At 43.8% G+C, this 17,191-nt stretch overlaps 2 protein-coding genes across 3 annotated transcripts in view; one reads left to right on the forward strand and one right to left on the reverse strand.

Moving 5' to 3' along the window:
* Positions 1 to 17,191, reverse strand: part of LOC114647552 (myotonin-protein kinase) — a 437,098-nt gene that overhangs the window by 215,776 nt on the left and 204,131 nt on the right. The gene's annotated exons all lie outside the window — the stretch shown is intronic.
* itpkcb (inositol-trisphosphate 3-kinase Cb) overlaps positions 16,124 to 17,191 on the forward strand; it is a 201,355-nt gene continuing 200,287 nt past the window's right edge. The window contains exon 1 of the mRNA XM_028796198.2: positions 16,124 to 16,246. The gene's annotated coding sequence lies outside the window, so the exon portion shown is untranslated. The remainder of the gene's footprint in view (positions 16,247 to 17,191) is intronic.

Genomic DNA, 17,191 nt, shown 5'->3' on the forward strand with positions numbered 1-17,191 from the left:
TTAAAAAGATCAGTAGTAATAGTGCAAAACAGAATAACAAAATAACTGTAAACAAAGTAACAAATAACTATAACTATAACTAATAGTTTGTATTATAACTGTATAACTAATTTGTGCAAAGCAACAAACAACTATAACTAAAACAATAACAGATATAATAAAACAACAGATTATTAGTGCAAGTGGTTATGAAAAGTGACTTAGTGTTTGTGCCATGAATAAATGAGATAGCAGCATGTGATGATGGGATGAAACAAACATTCAGTAACATACAGATGAGTAAATAAAAACCGAATGAGACCTAATGACAAAAATTCTGAAAAAGATCACCTACAGAATGAGGACGAGTTATACAGTCTTATTGCCGCAGGTAGAAAGGATTTCCTGTGGCGTTCGGTTCTGCATTTGGAGGCAATGAGTCTTTTGCTGTGTGTGCTCTGATGACCCATCAAGGAGGCGTGCATGGGGTGAGAGGGGTTGTCCATGATACCGAGAAGCTTTTTCAGCATTCTCCTCTCAGACACCTCTTCCAGGTTCTCCAGTCTGACACCCAGGACAGAACCAGCCTTTTTAATCAGCTTGTTCAGCCTGTTGGCATCAGCTGTCTTCACCCCACTGCCCCAGCACACAGCTGCAAAAAAACACCACGCTCTCTACCACAGAGTGATAGATCATAGTCAGCATTTTCCTGCAGACATTGATAGACCTGAGCCTCCTCAGTAGGTAAAGCCAGCTCTGCCCTTTCTTGAAAACCGTGTTGGTGTTCTTGGACCAGTCCAGTTTACTGTCAATGTGTACCCCCAGGTACCTGTAGTCCTCAACCACCTCAACATCTGTTCCTCTGATGGTGACAGGGGTGGGAAAAGGAGCCTGCTTCCTAAAGTCCACAACCAGTTCCTTTGTCTTTGTGATGTTTATCTGTAAATGGTTCAGCTCACACCACTCCACAAAGCTGTCCACCACACTCCTGTATTCATCCTCCTGTCCATCCCTGATACAGGCCACAATGGCAGAGTCATCAGAGAATTTCTGCAGGTGACATGACTGAGACCTGTACCTGAAGTCAGACGTGTAGAGGGTGAAGAGGAAGGGTGATAGGACAGTTCCCTGCGGCGCCCCCGTGCTGCTCAGGATGCTATCAGAGCAGCAGCTCTTCAGCCGGACATGCTGTGGTCGATTGGTTAGATAGTCCGTAATCCAGGCTACCAATGGGGCGTCCACTTGCATTTCCGTGAGCTTATTCCCCAGCAGTGATGGTCTGATTGTGTTAAAAACACTGGAGAAGTCAAAAAACATGACCCTCACAGTGTTCCCAACAATGTCCAAATGAGAATAAGCCTGGTTCAGCAGATAGATGATGGCGTCCTCCACGCCGATACGAGGCCGATAAGCAAACTGTAGGGGGTCCAGCCAGGGCTCCACCAGCAGACGCATATGTTTCAGGAGAAGTCTCTCCAGAACTTTCATGACGTGTGAAGTCAGAGCCACTGGCCTGTAGTCGCTGGGGGTCAACGGGTGGGTCTTTTTGGGGACAGGAACCAGACAGGATGTCTTCCAGAGTGACAGGACCCTCTGCAGTTTCAGACTCATGTTGAAGATCAGATGTAGAACTCCACACAGCTGGGCAGCACAGCACCTGAGCGCCCTGGGACTGATGCCATCAGGACCTGCAGCTTTACTGGGATGAAGTCTACACAGTTCCCTTCTGATGTCATCAGATGAGAGGGACAGAGAGAGACAGGCTGTGGGGGCAGGAGAGGGGGGAGGAGAATGGAGAAGGTGAAAAGAGCTGAGTGTGGGGGGAGGAGACGTAGGGGAGTCAAACCTATAAAAGTGCAGATTTAGGTTGTTTGCACATTCCACGTCTCCATCCATCCCAACACCTCTCTTTTGTTTCAAGCCAGTAATGGCCCTCATTCCATTCCACACCTCCCTGGGGTTGTTTTCTTGGAGTTTGCTTTCCAGCTTCCTCCTGTTGCAGTCTTTCCCCTCTGCAATCTTAGATTTCAGCTCCCTCTGTACCAGTCTCAACTCCTCTTTGTCACCGTTTCTGAAAGCTCTCTTCTTCTTGTTGAGTGTGGCTTTGATGTCTTTAGTTACCCAGGGTTTATTGTTGGGGAAGCAACGAACAGTTTTTTTGGGAACAACAGTGTCCACACAGAAGTTAATGTATTCTGTGATGCAGTCTGTCAGATTGTCTATATTGTCCCCATGGGAACTGCAGAGAACATCCCAGTCCGTTGCCTCAAAGCATCCCTGCAGAGTCTCCTTTGTCTCCCTTGTCCATCTCATGACAGTTTTCTAACTGCAGGTTGTCTCTGGACGGCAGGTTTGTAAAGGGGCCGAAGATGGACAAGGTTGTGATCAGCCCTGCCCAGGGAAGGGAGAGTGATGGAAGTGTATGCCTCAGTAGCATTGGCATAGAACAGGTCCAGTGTTTTATCATCTCTGGTTTTGCAATCGACATATTGCTTGAATGTGGGTAGAACAGTGGAGAGGTTTGTGTGATTAAAGACTCCCGTTATGGCCATAAACGCGGCCGGACTTCTAGTCAGGAGGTCCGCGGTCACCGAGCTGATGACGTCATACGCCTGCGCCGCATTAGCGTCGGGGGCGATGTAAACAATGATGATAATAATGATGGAAAACTCTCTGGGCAGATAATATGGCTGCTAACAAATGTTGGCTGGAGTAGGTAAATCCAAAATATGGTAACTAAATGAATGTAGGCCATGGAAAAGAGTAGGGGTCCGGGGTCTGGATTCAAGTACTGTAATCCCTCACTCTGTCGCGGAAAAATTCAATAAGTACATCCTACCTGTAGTGTACTTTGCAGCCAATTCATAACAAAGCATTCGGTTTTCAGCAGACAAAGAGTTTTGTGTTACAGCACCCAGATGATTTCTTACAAAACCCGTTATTGGCTGAAAGAGGAGACTCAACCAATCAGAGCGGATTTTATTCTCTTGGGCTCTGATTAGCTACTGCTAACGTGGTGTAATCTCACAAGAACAGCGAGCGTGGGTCCCCGACGAATCGCGTATTGCGTACCTTGTTTGTGGTCCGACTTTTCTGAGCAAACTTTTGTGAACTTTTCGTTTTGTTTTAAGCCCTACAATGGCTCACAAGCGTCCTGCATCTTGTAAGCCTTCTGGTAGCAGTGAGCCTAAGCGCCAGAGGAAGACCTTGACCATACAGGAGAAGGTACAACTGATGATGATTATTATTATGCTACTCATATCTTTAGCCCGATATCCGTGTATCATATGTGTATCTAAAGTGTGTTTTAATAAGTTTATATGTGTTTAAAGCGTGTGGGAGGGGTATTTTAAGGCTTAAACTATAAAAAAATGTGGTCTTTCTATATCGTGGATTTTCACCTATCGTGGGTGGGTCTGGAACGTAACTTCTGCGATAGGCGGGGGATGACTGTATTCCCATACATCTTTGAACCTGCTTCATCCAACTTAAGTTAAATCTTTTGTTATGTGCAATCAATGCCATGAATCTCTTACGTGTGTCTCCTCAGAGCAGTTGACAATAACACAATACTAACAGAGACATATAGTATGACACACACACACACACATATATTAATATATATAGGATTACTAGCCATGTGCGCCCCAACTACGCTGCGTGTGTTAAAGTTGTCTGTGAAGGGCTCCCTGTTTAAACGCGGCTGCCAGTCGTGAACTGGGCCCTTTGTCGCTCAGCATTATGATTTTTTATAAGGGAAACAAAATTACAAAAGAAAACCCTTGGACATTGATTCAATAGGAACGGCCTACTCGGAATCACTGTCCGAATAGTAATTATGTGGTGGTGGAGGAGCATTTCTGCTTCTCTCCATTCACAGTCCGTCTCGTTTTCACGACGCTGTCGTTTCCTCTCACGATCTCTTCTCAACCTTTCTCCAATCTCGCAGGTTGCTTTGTGGCAATCCAAAGAGTAAGGCGATATACACGGAGCAATGGTTATAAAAGGGGGACACATAGGTATCCAGGCTCTTTAAAGCATAAATAGGGATCACTTCTCGGACATGTGAGCAAGCCACGGTACAACTGTGAGCACTCGCCGGCTACAACATTAACAATAATAATTTCCAGAACGTGCTGTTACGTTGTCATTCATTTTATCCACTGTCTTTCTTTCATTCATATGTTATGTAGGCACGTACCTTTTATCTTCGGCAATCTCATTCTCTAACCAGGCCTCAGGAGCTAACCAGCGTAACACTGTCCACCACCCCTTTCGTTATTCCGGCACATTGTTGACATCCGTGAGTAACAACAACTTACTAAACTGGAAGGTGGTCTACGCATGCGTGAAATTCGCGGACAAACAAAGATCAAGATCCAAATGAAGATTGTATATAAAGATTAGTTAATTTAAAGCACAACAATTTTTTTAGTTTGAATGTCTGTGTTTTGAGGTGTGACTGGAGTACTACAGTCTTCAGTAGTATAAGCCTGGAGGAGATTCTTAATGCAATGCCTATGTTTTAGCTGTCTCTCTACTGCCATCTAGTGCTTTTTCTTCTAATTCATTTGCGGACAAACAAAGATCAAGATCCAAATGAAGATTATATATAGAGATATGTGCACCCTGGGGATCACTTTTCTGGCTTTGCTTAGGTAAGCGGTAGAACTTCTAGATGTGAAGGAGTGCTCACGCTAAAAAGTTGCCCAGTGAGGGTAACTGACCCAGCCCAGAGCAACCAAAACTGGTCCTACCCCTTACGGTTGGGACTTTATGGGACTGGATGGTCCAGGAAAGTGGCATCTCAGTTCGGACCTGGAACCCTGCCTGGACAGAACTCCTGTGTGATTTCAGTTACTGCCTGAACCTGGGAAAATGTAGATTTATTGGGCTATTGCAGGTCAGGTCAGGTCAGGTTGGGTAGCAAGCACTGATATGGCACATTTCCACACCCACCACATGACTAAACCCTGGAAAACCCTGAGACAGATACATGGTCCAGTCATGGCTCCTGATATATATGTTAAAAAAGACCCAGCTAGTTCTGGCCTTGTAAGATCAGGTCAGGTCAGGTTGAGGAGCATGCACAGGTACAGCGCATTGTCACACCCATTACATGACAAAACACCTCAGGATCCTGGTTGGTCCAGTCCCACCTCCCGGAAATGACCCTCTATCTTCCACACCCACGTGTTTCGTGGGTGTCCCCTTGGCCTGGTCCAGCCTCTTGGGTCAACAATTAGGATCCTGTGAGTTTGATCACCCTCGGGGAATCACACCGCATGGCTGTAGTGCCGTAACTGACGCTCCTTCACAATGCAGGTAATGTGCCTCATTTGGGACTCCATGAGCAACCGCTCATTCAACACAAAGTCAAACCAACGGTACCCAAGGATTCTCCAAAGAGACACAGTAACAAAGGAGTCCAGTCTTCAACTCAGGTCACTGGATAGCGTCCATGTCTCACAATCATATAGCAAGACAGGAAACACCAGGACTCTAAAGACTTGGACCTTCGCCCTTTTGCAGAAATATCGATAGTGCCACACACACCTTTCCAGCGACCTCATGACCCCCCATGCTCCCCCAATCTGTCTACTGACTTCATAGGAAGAGTCACCAGAGACATGAATGATGTTCCTGAGGTAAGAAAACCTCTCGACGAGGTCGACACTCTCTCCACAGACAGACACACTGTGCCCGTGGCCGTGTCCAAGAGGTCATTAGAGGCCTGGCTCTTGGTTTTTATCCAGAACACTTGCAAGCCCAGACACTTGGACTCCTCGCTCAGTCTCTCGAGCCCCCAAATCAAAACCATTTATTGCGCTCATCTTTTTTGTTGTTTCATTGTGCACGGCTTTTGTTGGTTTCTGTTTATTAAATTGCATCACCTGGTTGGTGCCCCAGTGTTCAAAAATAGCTCTGCTGTCAACTGATCACTATACATACGTACAAACCATGGGTCACAAAAGGCTTGAACGCCCTATTTAACAGGAAGAAGAGAGCCTTCAGGACTGGAGATGAAGATGACATAAAGCAGGTGCAGTCAGGACTGAAGAAGCAGGGGAAAGCCAACTACAGAGATGAACTTGGACACAAGTTACAAAAAAACAACACAGAGGAAGTGTAGAATGGTTTGAGGACTATCATTGACTACAAGCAGGCTGTTAAACATGGAGAGGAAGGGAACAAGAGTAGAGCTAATGCACTTAACCCTACTGTAACAGGTCTGACTCATTCTTGACTGTCCAGCCATACCCCAACGTAGCTAGCCTCTGGGAGCGAGCTGAGGAAGTTCTAGAATCCCAACTGCCATCTGCACCCTGCACAATATTCCCCATCAATGACATCCCACCTATGATCTCCAGCCCCCCTCCACTCCCTGGATTGTGTGTCTCTGCTGATGAAGTGAGGAGACATACTTGGAAAAACTCTGCATAAACAAGTCTTCAGGGCCGGATGAAATCAGCCCTCGGGTGCTGAAAACATGTGCGAGTCAGCTCTTTGGGGTTCTACAACACCCGTTATCCCTTTCCCCAAATTTGCAGAAGGTTTCCAGCTGTGGAAAACATTTTGTGTCTTCCCTGTGCCAAGAAAAGGTCATTCCAGTGATCTCAAAGGACTTTAGACAAGTTGCTCTTACTTTGTACCTCATGAAGATCTTTGAGTGGCTGGTCCTAAAACAGCTATGGCCCCTGGTTTCAGAACATCTGGATCCTCTGCAGTTTGCTTATCAGACACATACAGGTGTGGAAGATGCTCTCATCTCCATGCTCCACAGAGCCTGCTCCCACTTGGATAAAGCCGCCACCACAATCACAATCAAGTTCTTTAACTTTTCCAGTGCTTCTAACACCATTCTGCCTCATCGACTGGGAGAAAAGATCATGATTTTGCATCTTGATGACCCCACAATCTTCTGGATCATGGACTACCTGACTAACAGACAGCAGTTTGTGAGCTGAGGGACTGTGTGTCAGAAATGGTGGAGTGTAATACTTGAGCACCTCAGGGAACTGTCCTGTCTCCCTTCCTGTTCACCCATCCACACAACAGACTTCCAGCACAATATCAGTGCTTTGCCATCTACAGACATTTTCAGATGACTCCTCCCAACCACCAACACCATCCATCATAGGATGCATTAATAATGGAGATGAGTCGGAGTACAGTAAAGTTGTTAAGGACTTTGTCTTGTGGTGAAGGTATAGCAACCTACAACTCAACTTCAGCAGGACAAATGAGCTGGTGGTGGACATCCAGTGTGTCAAGGAGTCTCTGAAACTAGTCACTATTCAGGGGAGGACTTGGAAGTGGTGCAGAGCTACAAGGACCTGGGGGTTTCTTACAAACTGAACTGGTCTGGCAACACAGTGACACTGGATAAGAAGGGCCAGAGCAGACTGGACTTGCTAAGGAGACTCTGGTCTTTTGATGTGTGCAGCAAGCTGCTGAAAATGTTCTACCAGTCCATAGTACTCAGTGTGGTGTTCTACACTGTGGTCTCCTGGGGAAGCAACATGAGGTCAAAAGAAGCACAATGTGTGAACAAACTTATTGGGAAAGGCTGCGCTATCACAGAATGAACCCTGGACACACTGGAAGCTGTTGTAGAAAAGATATTGATGTCCAAATTGCATGCCATCATGAAAAATCCCCTCCATCCCCTACCCAGGAGGTGCTCTCTTGGAGCACTTTGAGCCACAGGCTAATAGCACCGTGTTGTGCTAAGAAGCACCTTTGGGGGTCTCTTCTCCTAACTGCTATCAGGTGTCACACATGTGTGCATTGGAGTGGGGTGATGGGTCGGAACAGGGGTTGGTGCTGTCGTCTGATCCTTTCTCCTTTTGTCCTTCTGCAGACCCACTGAAGAACACACCTCCCAGTGATGTCATCATCAACCCCTCCAACTAATGATGTCACTTCCAGCTATCACTGATGACACCCTATCTGTTCCAGAACCCACCTACTGAAGATCTCACTTCCTCTTCTGGCTCTTCTGTTTCAGCTATATTCAAGAAACCAGTCAATCTCTGTTAGTCAGTTCTGTTTTGGACTCTGATTTGTAAAGTCACAAATCATTTGCCTTCATTATTTTTCAGTATGTTGTTCATCCCCAAACCTCTTTCATGCTCTTCACCTGGTTCTTTTACACAGGCAATTCAATGCTTCCTCCAGGGGCACTCGTAACGTTTAGTTTGAAATCTTATTCTTCTTTCGGCTGCTCCCATTAGGGGTTGCCACAGTGGATCATCTTCTTCTATATCTATCTGTCCTCTGCATCTTGCTCTGTTACACCCATCACCTGCATGTCCTCTCTCACCACATCCATAAACCTTCATTTAGGCCTTCCTCTTTTCCTCTTCCCTGGCAACTCTATCCTTAGCATCCTTCTCCCAATATACCCAGCATCTCTCCTCTGCACATGTCCAAACCAACGCAATCTCACCTCTCTGACTTTGTCTCCCAACCATCCAACCTGAGCTGACCTTCTAATGTCCTCATTTCTAATCCTATCCATCCTTGTCACACCCAATGCCAATCTTAGCATCTTTAACTCTGCCACCTCCAGCTCTGTCTCCTGCTTTCTGGTCAGTGCCACCATCTCCAGCCCATATAACATAGCTGGTCTCACTACCGTCCTGTAGACCTTCCCTTTCCACCCTGCCTGCACTCTCTTTTTCACTTCTCTTCCACAATCCCCATTACTCTGTACTGTTGATCCCAAGTGTTTAAACTTATCCACCTTCGCCAACTCTACTCCCTGCATCCTCACCATTCCACTGATCTCCCTCTCATTCACACACATGTATTCTGTTTTGTTCCTACTGACCTTCATTCCTCTCCTCTCTAGAGCATATCTCCACCTCTCCAGGGTCTCCTCAACCTGCTCCCTACTATCGTTACAGATCACAATGTCATCAGCAAACATCATAGTCCACGGGGACTCCTGTCTAATCTCGTCTGTCAGCCTGTTCATCACCATTGCAAATAAGAAAGGGCTCAGCGCCGATCCTTGATGTAATCCCACCTCCACTTTGAATGCATTCTTCACTCTTACCACAGTCCTCACCACTGCCTCACTTCCCTCATACATATCCTGTACAACTCTTACGTACTTCTCTGCCACTCCCGACTTCCTCATACAATACCACAGCTCCTCTCAAGGCACCCTGTCATATGCTTTCTCCAGGTCCACAAAGACGCAATGCAACTCCTTTTGTCCTTCTCTAAATTTCTCCATCAACATCCTCAGAGCAAACATCACATCTGTGGTGCTCTTTCTTGGCATGAAACCATACTGCCCCTCACTAATCATCACCTCACTTCTTAACAGAGCTTCCACTACTCTTTCCCATAACTTCATGCTGTGGCTCATCAATTTTATCCCCCTGTAGTTACTACAGTCCTGTACATCCCCCTTATTCTTAAATATCGGCACCAGTACAATTCTTCTCCACTCCTCAGGCATCCTCTCACTTTCCAAGATTCCATTTAACGATCTGGTTAAAAACTCCATTGCCATCTCTACTAAACACCTCCATGCTTCAACAGGTATGTCATCTGGACCAACGGCTTTTCCATTTTTCATCCTCTTCATAGCTGTCCTTACTTCCTCCTTGCTAATCCATTGCACTTCCTGATTCACTATCTACACATCCAACCTCTTCTCTCTTCCACTCTTGTATGTCACCCTATGTTCCTCCCTCTTCTTAAAATACGTATTCACCACAGCCATGTCCATCCGTTTGGCAAAACCCACTATCCTCTGACCTTCTTCATTCCTCTCCTTGATGCCATACATACCCATCACCTCCTTGTCTCCACTGTTCCCTTCACCAACATGCCCATTGAAATCCTCTCCAATCACCACTTTCTGTCCCTTGGGTACACTGCTCATCACTTCATTCAACTCACTCCAAAGATCTTCTTTCTCACCCATTGCACACCCAACCTGTGGGGCATATGCACTAACAACATTCATTGTCACACCTCCAATTTCCAGCTTCATAATCATTATTCTGCCTGACACTCTTTTCACCTCCAAACACTCTTGACGTACTGTTCCTTCAGAATAACCCCTACGCCATTTCTCCTCTCATCCACACCATGATAAAACAATTTGAATCCACCTGGCCTTACTCCCCTTCCATTTAGTCTCTTGTACACACAATATATCAACCTTCCTTCTCTCCATCATATCTGCTAACTCTCTCCCCTTACCAGTCATACTGCCAACATTCAAAGTTCCTACCCTCAGTTCCACTCTCTTTACCTTCCTCCTCTCCTCCTGCCTCCAGACATGTCTCCCCCCTCTTCTTCTTCTCCTTCTTCTTCTTCTTCGGCCAACAGTAGCCCAATTTCCACTAGCACCCTGTTGGCTAAAAGTACTGGTGGCGGTCGTTGTTAACCCGGGGCTCGACTGATCCGGTATGGAGATTTGTATTGTTGTCCACATATTGATTTGGCAAAATTTTACACCGGATACCCTGCCTGATGTAACCCTCCCCATTTATCTGGGCTTGGGACTGGCATGAAGAAACACACTGGTTTGTGCATCCCCTGTGAAATGCCATTTTGAAATATCTGAACAATATTTATATATTTATTTCTTTGTTTGTTTGTATATTTACTTTTATTTACATTTTGATTGATTGATTGGCTGTATTATTTGTCCTGTGAGTCTATATCCTTGATTTTATGTTTCTGTTGCTGTATGCTTGCGAATAACCCCTTGTCATTAATAAATCTAATTTAATATACAGTGCCCTCCATACTGTTTGGGACAAAGATAGATTTGTCTCTGCTCCACAGTTTAAAATTACAAATCAAACATTTCAGACATTGTGATTGAAGTGTACACTGCAGACTGTCATTGAAGAGGATTTGGGGACATTTTGGTGAGACCATTGTGATAAGAAAGAGTCAAAGACATCATAAAGATTTGGGCCAGCCACCCGTATATTGTTTTCCTGGCTGCAAAAGTTGATTTAAAGTAGCACGATGTGCATAGAACAGAGACCAGAACAGAACTGATTGCATGGAGACAAGATGGCGGTTTTAACAGGAAACAGGAAATGACGTCATCTGCGCCAGAACTGGACGTGATGTCTCCCTGACCGGAAGTGACGTCATCGTCAGTGATGGAACTGTAAGTGACATTTTCTTGATCGGAAGTGAAGTCATTCTCGGCGCCGGAAACCAAGTAGGATTTCCCAAGAATGGTCTGCAAGAGACTGAGAGAGACAGTTAGCACACTCTGCCACCTCCTGGTCTGGTGTATAATTACCATTTTGTAGGCCCTTTAGCTGTTTCCCATGTGCATGTGTGTGACACCATGTACAAATGACAGAACTTTTTCTACACAGTGCCCCCATTTCAGAGCACCATAATGTTTAAAGCCGTCATACAGTGCATCCGGAAAGTATTCACAGCGCATCAATTTTTCCACCTTTTGTTATGTTACAGCCTTATTCCAAAATGGACTAAATTCATTTTTTCCTCAGAATTCTACACACAATATCCCATAATGACAACGTGAAAAAAGTTTACTTGAGGTTTTTGCAAATTTATTAAAAATAAAAAAACTGAGAAATCCCATACTTTCCGGATGCACTGTATGTTGCATATCCCTTGCATTGAATGAGTGCTTGAAGTCTGCAATTCATAGACATCACCAGGGGCCTCGTGCATAATGCCTTGCGCAGAATTCACATTCAAACACGGCATAGAGACAAAACTAGAAAAGTGCGTACGCACAAAAAGATTCAGATGTATAAAACTGTGCATAAGCAAAGTTGCATGCACTTCTCCTTTAAAAACCCCAATCATTGTTAAATTTAATGCATGTGCCTACAGCCCCACCCCGACTCCTCCCAGAATTTTGTATATTTGAATATGCATATCAACATAAATGGCCAATCCCGGTCAGTGTTTTGCTAAAAGACAATGGCAACAGCACGTAGAAAAAAGAAAAATTTCAGCAAATGCAAAATGGAGGTCCTGCTCATTGAAGTGGAGGCAAGGAAAAACGTACTATCTGGTGGCTTAAGCCAGGGGTAGGCAACGTCAGTCCTGGAGTGCCACAGTATGTGCAGGTTTTTGTTCCAACCCAGTTCCTTAACGAGAACTCAATTATTGCTGATGAAGCACATATTGCTTAAGTGACATTTTAATGCTTCATTTTAGTGGTCTCGCTTGTTAAGGTTCTCCAACCTTAATTGCTTATTTCAATCTTAAACTGCTGCATTCAGTGTTTTAATTGCTCCTTATTAGCAATAAGATGTAAAACAGGGGTAGGCAATGTCGGTCCTGTGAGCCGCAGTGGCTACAGGTTTTCATTCCAACCCAATTGCTTAATTAGAAACCAATCATTGCCAATCTCAGACCTTATTTAATTTTATGGCTTGTTAGTCTGTGCAATGTAAGGCTTTTATATCGTAGATTTTTTTCCTTTCCAAGGATATCATCCAAATGATTTGAAGCCTAAAACAGATCATTTTCAGTCTGTCACATTTTTCTATTGTGTTTTATTAAATCAAACCGTGCATGATGAACACACACAGATGTAATTGGAAAAAAGCTAGCTGGAGAACTGCTGGCTGCTTTGTCTTTTACATCTTATTGCTAATAAGGAGCAATTAAAACACTGAATGCAGCAGTTTAAGATTGAAATAAGCAATTAAGGTTGGAGAACCTTAACAAGCGAGACCACTAAAATGAAGCATTAAAATGTCACTTAAGCAATATGTGCTTCATCAGCAATAATTGAGTTCTCGTTAAGGAACTGGGTTGGAACAAAAACCTGCACATACTGTGGCACTCCAGGACCGACGTTGCCTACCCCTGGCTTAAGCAACAAAAGGAAATGGCACAGTGTGGCACAGGCACTCAAAAGTTCAGCTTCAGAAAGTCTCACAGCGCCCGAAATGAAAAAGAAATTGTCAGATATCAAAGTCAACTTGAAAAGGCGAGTCGAAGCCCACCAGCTGAGTGTCAACACCACTGGAGGAGATGCCAGAATTTCAGGGGCTCACACCAGCAGCGAGCTGCTGCTGTTATTGGCAGGTGAGGGAGATGCCAACATCATTGCGGGTGAAGGTGAGTGTAAGAGCCATTTTCTAGTTATATAAAAATAATAAATATTATATTAAGATGACAATGCATAATCTATGGGAGGTTCCTATAACCCCCATAAGTAGAATTGAATTGGTATATTCTTGCCATTTCTAACAGCTTTGACTAAACATTATTCTCAGTTAGTGACCAGCCTTGCCATATGTAAAGCGTAGAGGGCACAAGTTTTAAACCGTGCCCGTGCCTACGGGTCTATGGACCTTTTGAATGTGTGAAGTAACTCTAAGAAAACAACGCTTATTTAAGTGCAGAACCGTACTCTTATAGTGTACAGAAGAAGAAGCTAAGAAGTTTATAAGAATTTAAGAATCTTTAAGTATAGAAGAAGAAGTAAAGAACTTTTAAATACAGAAATAACTAAAGTTTCTCAAGAAAAGCTAAGTTTACAGATGATACATTTTTCCTTTGCCTTTTATTCTACGTGTATAACTACTATTTTCTTTATTCTTGTGTGGATTATTTGCTTTTAACTTTCACTAAATATTTTTAAAATGAACTTTTCGACTGAGATATTTCTTTCAGCACAGTTTTTACCCGTACTTGATCTCGACTTATACTTTGGCGGCTATAGTGAGTTTTAATTTTTTTTCCCTTATTATTATCCATGCTTGTGTAAATAATTTTCATGTTTAATAAGACAAGCAGGAAGCAGAAGCGGTCTTACTGTTTATTCTGTTTCAGACGATGCCGGGATGGTGCTGCTGTGCTGAGTACGTCTTTGGGTGCTGGATGCGCACAAACACCTCTGCCTTGGATACTGCTGGGTGACCACCTGACTGTGTGCTGACGGACTGTTCTGGAGTCACAGAGTGCCATAGTGGAGGCTGTAAGAGATGTGGCCAGTGAACTAAGGAAATAACCTTGATGGTAACAGATTTGTGAAACACCAATGGCTCATGATTTTAAAAAGACTCTCGTTGCATACGTCGAATAACGCGGGCTAAATCCAAGTTTTCTTAATCTGTTAGTGTCCTGCCAGGTAGCCTGCCATACATTAAAGATGTTGGTTTTTTTTTCCTATGTATTACAAATTTTTTCAAAGCACAAAGAACCAACTTCATACATAAAGAACTCTTCCCAGAATGAAATGGTACTTGGCCAAGCAATATCTCTACAAGGAACCACACAACCCAGTAAAGAACCATAATATACCATTAAAGACCCAGGATTGTTAAGAGTGTAGTACTGGCTACTGCTACAGTTATGGGCAGGCTATTTCACAAATATAAATCACTGAAAGCCAAGTATTAAAGCCTGCGGTACTAATAGATACAAACAAGGCTTGAAATGGGCCGATGCCGGCCTTTGTCTACCAGTAAATTACATCTGCGGCATAAGGGGGACGGGGATGCTCTTTCCTTGAATGCTAGTGTGTCGTCATAAAGAGAGTACCGCCAGTAATTTGCTTCCACTTCAAGCACTGGATCCAAATCTTTTCAATGAATTAAATGTGACGGCCAGCAGCATCGCAATTGAATTTGTGGCCACCAGGGGGCGCACCAGCTCCCCAAACCCAACACAGACGGACACTAGGCACAAGTCCAGCAATACACAGGCTTTATTGAACTATGAGAAACGTTTTCACTCGTTTCCCACCTGCACAGCACAAAATGCAACAAAAACACTAAATAAATAGATAAATAATAAATACAGCACTTGTCTTTGTCTTCGTTCTTTTTTCCTCTCTCCTTCTGACTCAGCTGGCAAGCTTCATCTTCATTGTCATCATCGTCGCCATTATCCTCATCATTGTCATCGTCGTCATCATCAACATCATCATCATCATCATACTCATCCTCCTCCTCCCGGCTCCTTTTATGCTGCACCTGGGCGTACTCCCAAGTGAGGTGGAAGCCCAATGATCTAAGGCTCTGTAGCTCCCCCTGCTGGCCCCCATGGAAACCGAAAGAGCTGTGCCAGAATCCAACTCCCATGGAGCCCTAAAGGAATCTTAGGCACCCCTGCAAACCGGGGTGGGGGGGAGTTTGGTTAGCTGTTCTGCCATCTAGCACTACGGGTAAGGCAGTGCCCTGTGCACATCTTCTCCCCCCGTTCTACCCTTACGACTGCCTACCTGCTGAGAAAGAACCTTGGCCGTCCTTCACAATATTTACAGTTTGTGCAAAAGGAAACAGTTCCCTGGTCACGACTGGAACAATGTTGTAGTGGAATCACTCCACTTTAAAATTGCTCTCTTATGAGTGTTTTGCTCTTAATAGCTGTTAATAAAAGGTTTTAGATTTTAAACCACTTCTTGAAGCATTTAGTTCTACATTGCAAAGTGTCCTTAACACATGTGGTAGATTAACTGGGCTTATAGTCCTACTTAGAGTTTAAATATAGCCCACTGTAGGAGTCATTCTTGACAAAAAAAAGTTTGCCCACCTTTGACTTACACAATGAGTTTAATAATGAAACACAACCAAAATAAAACCATCGACACGTGATATCACACGATCATCGCCTGTCTGCCATAACCCCCCACTAAAACCATAGTCACCAGTTTCTTTGAGCCGAGGCTGCCCTCTCTGATGCCGAACGAACGAGGCGGTGCTGGATTTGAATGAAGCTGCGCTATGGACATCCAGCACCGCAGCCGGCCATGAGGATTACCTGACTACCCAATTGCGTTATGTCCCATTAACATTAGCTCGGTTCAGTAATCCTAACTCGACCAATATAGGCCAGCACCTTTAATCGGAGAAGGAGATCTACGATCCTCTGGAAGGAAAACGTGCAGATTTTGGAATTACAAAAAAGCAGAACCCCCGTCGGCCTTTCCGTAATGTTGCCGTACTGTAATCGTGAAACGGCGCTATATATCTAGTTGCGATTAAAACACACCGCCTGGCACTAGTCACCTCTTCCATTTCTGAAGCATGCCAGGCAGGCTAAAAGACGGGATCTGCAGCCCAAGAGGCAGAAACACGCAGTTCGGTGATTCGGTGAGGAGCAGAAAAGTGCAGCGCAGTGCGGGGCGTGACGGAGAATCCGTGACGTCACAGACAGTCAGCCGCGCTCGAAAATACTGACGGGCTCACCCAGCGCTCGTCCTGTTGTCCAATTGTCACTTTGTATACGTGGATTTACTCTCGCATTCTTCCGCAACGTGAAGAGCTTCCGCAAGGTAAGGCACACTTGTTTTTTTTCTTAGCGTTGAAGTATTCTCGTGAAAAAGAGAATTTACTTTTATTATATTTATTTATGTTTGTGCGTATGAAGCAGTGCGCAATTAAGTGGGGAGCTGTGCTCTCCAGCTGTGGCTACAGGTGCCGATCTCACGTGTCGAACTGACCGAAATGCGTCGCCAGCAAATGCGGAGAGATCGGGGCCGTGTGAGGAGAAAGGAACAAGAAGGTTTAACTTCATTAGGAAAGCCGTTAAATGAACGACAAAACTTTATAACGTTATGATGGAAAGTTAGAAAGAAAGAAAAAAGGCGTTAATTGAACGGCTAAACTTTAAAGTTATTATGGAAAGCTAGAAAAACCAGAAAAAGACAGAAGTTTGTTTAAATTCATTATGATAGGCGTTAAATGAATGACTTTATAATGGAAAGTTATAAAAAGCATTGGAAAAAAAGAAAGAAGGAAAGATTTAAAGCAATTATTAAAGCTGTTAAATGAAAGATAAAACGGTTAACTTTATTATGGAAGGTTAGATAAACAAGAGAAAGACAGACAAAGTTTGTTTAAATGCATTATGAAAGACGTTAAATTATTATGGAAAGTTATAAAAAACATTGAAAGAAAAAGTTTGATTAAATCCACTAGGGGTTAAATGAAAGATAGATCTTTTAACTTTATTATGGAAGGTTATAAACAACATAGAAAGTTTGGAGTTATGAAGTGAACATTATTAATCAATAATTAACAAATCATTTCTATTATCATAATAAGCAAATAAAAACAACTCACTCCAAAAGGTAAAAAAAAAAAAAATCATATTTCAAATTCGAAAAATCAATTACCATCAAGTTAACAAACTGCCTCATTAACACACCACCCTTCACAAAATAATCCATATTTAAGTTCATTTTATAGGATTTGTATTCTAAATAAATGCTGGCTTT

The sequence above is a fragment of the Erpetoichthys calabaricus genome, chromosome 1 (assembly GCF_900747795.2).
Source record: "Erpetoichthys calabaricus chromosome 1, fErpCal1.3, whole genome shotgun sequence".
NCBI lineage: Eukaryota > Metazoa > Chordata > Cladistia > Polypteriformes > Polypteridae > Erpetoichthys > Erpetoichthys calabaricus.